This window comes from Rhinoderma darwinii, unplaced genomic scaffold, assembly GCF_050947455.1.
Source record: "Rhinoderma darwinii isolate aRhiDar2 unplaced genomic scaffold, aRhiDar2.hap1 Scaffold_502, whole genome shotgun sequence".
NCBI classification, from domain to species: domain Eukaryota; kingdom Metazoa; phylum Chordata; class Amphibia; order Anura; family Rhinodermatidae; genus Rhinoderma; species Rhinoderma darwinii.
In genome coordinates this window covers 1-4310 of record NW_027464049.1, presented here as the reverse complement: position 1 = coordinate 4310, position 4310 = coordinate 1, and the positions used below count along the sequence as shown (strand labels likewise).

The window sequence follows — 4310 nt, the reverse complement described above, 5'->3', positions numbered from 1 at the left end:
CATGAGGACTTAGTCAGATCTTGACGTGACACCAGTTCATTGAGCAAAAGTACGAGATATATCAAAAGCTAACTAAACTTTCAAAAAACTTCCGACATGTCATAGTGACAAGTCAGACATTTTGATCAGTGGGGTCTGAGCCCCCCACCGATCACTTAAATGAAGCGGCAGAAGCGCTCGGGTGAGCGCTGAGCCACTTCGTTTCTGATCGGCTTTTGTCGGCAAGATGAGAAATTGGTGTACGGTCACAATAGAAAGTCTATGAGCCCGTACACCAACTGCTTGGCTTTCCGAGAAAAGCCAATCAGAAACGAAGCAGCTCAGAACTCACCGTAGCACTTCTGCCGCTTCATTTTAGCAATCGGTGGGGGGCTCTGTGCTCAGACCCCCACCGATCAAAACTTCTGACACGTCACTATGACGTTTTAGTTACCATTTAATCATGCTTTATTCACAAAGATGTCTTACAAAACAATCACTTTTTTAGGAAGTTTTTTCATTTTACAAAATGATTTCCACTTAATAAAAACATGATTTATTATTTTTTATTACAAAATCGACCAATAATAATCGTATAACCAGCCTCCCATAAGTGTTTTTTTTAGCTATACGTATATATTATCGGACAGAGCTGAATCCAGGACTTGTTAAAAACATGAAATTGGAAGATTTTTTTTTTTTAATATAGTTTTTTTCTGAATAGAAACCTTACAAAAAAAAAAGGCACCCCTCCCCCTTATTAAATCCTATGGGGCAGATAAACACAACGGTCGTGGTCATGTGCCCATATCTCTCAATGGTTCTAAAGCCACTGGATGATACAGGACCAATGGTAAATCTAGCACAAAATACTTAAAGGGGTTGTGTCGTCTCATTACTATGAGAGTGGGTCTGGCTCCCCGACACGTAGCAGATTTTGCTAAGAGAGGTTACCGTCGGCTGCTCACTTCCCCGGCAGCGGCCACTACAGGTGAAATTAAGTATTACATCTAGCCAATCAAATGAATGGCCTTCCTTGTGATACATGGATGACTGGGTCAGTCAGCTTGTCAGAAGCTCTCTGTTCTAGATCATATAAGGGGTCTCGAGCAGGGTACCATCCCTCTATGACGTCAATAGGGCCTAATAGGCAAAATGGGGATTGGTTGTCGAGAGGAGACAATCCCTTTAGTTACAACTTATAGGTAAGTGGATTTTTTTAACCTATCTGCTGTACTTTAGGAAAATGGTTATGAATTTTACTGATGCATGTTGGATTTCGGCTTGTGTAGAAAATAACGCATGTACAATACTGCCTGTTCTGGATGAAAAAAAAATAAAAGAAAATGATAAAAACTGGTAAATAGAAGCTAAAATGGATTTAATGCATTTACTTCAAACTCACCAAATTCCAACAATTATAATTAAAAAAACTTTTTTATAATAAATAAATAATTTATTATGTTATAAAATAGAACCGAGGACATATTCTTCGAGGTAATTCCTTCTTTTTACGATTACAGTTCATCACGACCTCTTCGGAGCGGCCACTCAGGATGACGAGACACGTACTCTGACGCAGTGCTGACCAGCCGGAAAAATTCCGCAACATCGAAGGCGTAATTGGTGAATTTTGGGTGTTCTCCCAAAGTCGGGTGATGTCCCTTAATTAGACGGCATAACAAGCTTTGTCATTCTCGGGCACGTTATTCTCTCCATTGAAGGACAAGTTAATTAGGTAATTCTGGTTACAGAAAACAACTTTCATTTAAAGCCCCCAGGACATATTGATATTTTTTTTTTTCTACACGGGACACGGGGGAGAATTATTGACAGGTTGAACTAATGACCAATTAATTTACTTTTGATCCTGCCACAGCCTGAAATGTGTCACAACTCAATGGAAGAAGCCTAATAATGGGAGAGAACAATATAATCTAACAAAAAAAAAAAAAAAGTGTGAATGGAAAGAGTCAAGAGCGACACCATGTGAACGTGCGGGGAGTAACACACAACAGCGAGGGCTTTATGTCCGAATATTCTCATAAAATCACTACTCAAAAATTAAAAAGGGGTATTCGGTTTCTGCAAATAAATTTTAGGCTGAGTTCACACAGGGCGAATACGCTGCGTAAAGTGACACAGCGTAAAGATTTGTTTAAATCTCATCCACTTTGCCGCTACCGTATTACGCTGTGGATTTTCCGCAACGAATTCCGTTGCAGAAAACCCACAGTATTTACCCAACGTGTGAACTGACCCTTATTCTTTGTATAATGAAAAATTATATAATTTTCCAATATACTTTATGTATGAGTTTCTCCCGGTTTTAAGATCTCTGCATGCTGTCCTACAATAGAAACCGTCATTTACTTGCAGGAGATAAAAAAATATCTGTCCATGGTCATGAGCAGCAAAAATGTTGTCAATGAAACATAGAAGAAAGCAGACCCCATAGCAAAGATCGAAATGGGCCCTTAATATGGTGCTGGTTTTGCCACCCAGGACAAAAAGAACAGTTTGTTTCCCCTCCACATCCTTTCCATGACACTTGGGCCAATGCCCACTCTCCTGCTGCGAAAAATTCAGTTCCTCTGGAGAGGGGAGTCCTACACAGGTTCTCGACACCCAGTAGCGAAGAGATGGGACCAACCAACCCAGGACCCCCTTTCTCTTAGGGCCCCATAGCAGCTGCTTAGGCTCTCTCTATGGTATATCAGTCCTCAGCTGGCTAAATGAGTCATTTCTAATGTAAACCCACTGATCGGGTAATACCCCTGGTATCGTGAGCAGGACTTACCTTGTCCTGAGGGAAAATTTTATCTGCTTTCTCCCATGTGATGTAGTGAATTCCTCGAAGTCGAGCCAAGTCCAAGTAACACCTCTCATCCTGACAATTATACCTAGGGAAAGAAGATCACACATGTACAGTATTCTACGCAACGGCGCCCCCTGCAGGGTAAACACATGCAATAATATGGTAGAAGACAAAACTATTATCTGCCCTGTTCACACTTGTACTCTGCATTATTCGCTACTAACATGCCTGAATCTAAAGGCAACATTTTACCCATTCACCCCTCTAGAGGGCGCACAGCGCAACGTATGCTGGAGGTGCATTAGTTATGCCACGCACCCACTGAATGAGTTTTGCAAAAGCAAAAATGGCTATTATACTGCAATGCCACGTGTTTACCGTGCATGAATTTCAATACAAATACATAATGGCAAAGGTTGGTCCTGCAATCTTCCTAAAATTCTCAAAATTAGCGGTTCTATACGTTTTGTCTTGTATATTAAATGCTATGTGTATCAATACAACATGTCAAATTCTCATCATGCCTATTCTAAATATTTGATATAACCCTTCTGTTCTGAAGTGCCCTTAAAATAAGATGAATAGGGTAAGATTACTAATACACCAAGTCAGAGGTGCACATGTACTAATGGATCTGGGACATTGTCATTGTGATTAATGGACGCTGGTATAGGCAGATTCTGATAATCCACATACAGATATGGGCTGCGTGAATGCCGAGCTGACCTTGCACAAATGACTCGTGGGAAAAGAACTTAGCTTTTATTTTTAAAGTCTATAAATATTTATTGAAAATTCCATTCTGTGTCGTCATGGTAGGCCATTTCTAGAAATGTGAATATATGGACAGATCAGCACGCTTGCTTAAAAAAAAAAAAAACTAGCTCTAAAAGCTGTACTGCTGAAACATTTGCACCAACAGGACCATTAGTATAAGGTCATCATCAGGGGCATACACAGAAACCATAGTGCCCCATATCTAAATTCAGAATTCCCCCTACTGAAAGCTCCAACTATTTTTTTTTTTAAGTTAATGTTCACTGTTCTTTTGAAAATAGGGGTTGGGGCTCTGCTTTTCACAAACTCCAAATTCCCTGCTTCCCCTACCGCCACTAGGGGGAGCTCACTGTATATGTATTGAACTCAATGGGAGTTGTATAAATCTATATGCAGTGAGCTCCCCCTAGTGGTGGCTGCAAGTAAACACGGAGACAGTGTTTTAAAGGAAGCCGTAGAAGTTGTTCAGTTCCGGGCCCTCTTTTACCATGGGCCCGTTAGCGTGGTCATAGGGTCTGCCTCTACAGTAGGTACGCCACTAGTTGTTGCGCAATAGACATTAAGGATTGTCTAGTATAGCAATGAAGGCCGACTTTCTGCAGTCAGACACACATAGTAATTCTTAAATATAATGTTGTTATGGAAAACTCTCCCTTTACAAACTGGTGCAATCCAATCAGGACCCTTCAGGGACTCACAATCCAATCCAATCAGGACCCTTCAGGGACTCACACTC

The 4310-nt window shown here is 40.8% G+C and overlaps 1 long non-coding RNA gene across 1 annotated transcript; it reads right to left on the bottom strand.

Moving 5' to 3' along the window:
- Positions 1-1343: 1343 nt before the first annotated feature.
- Positions 1344-3934, bottom strand: LOC142720724 (uncharacterized). Its single transcript, XR_012873492.1, has 2 exons — positions 2780-3934; positions 1344-1643 (listed from the first exon to the last, which is right to left on the bottom strand). It is a non-coding gene; the product is annotated as an uncharacterized LOC142720724 (long non-coding RNA).
- Positions 3935-4310: the final 376 nt, after the last annotated feature.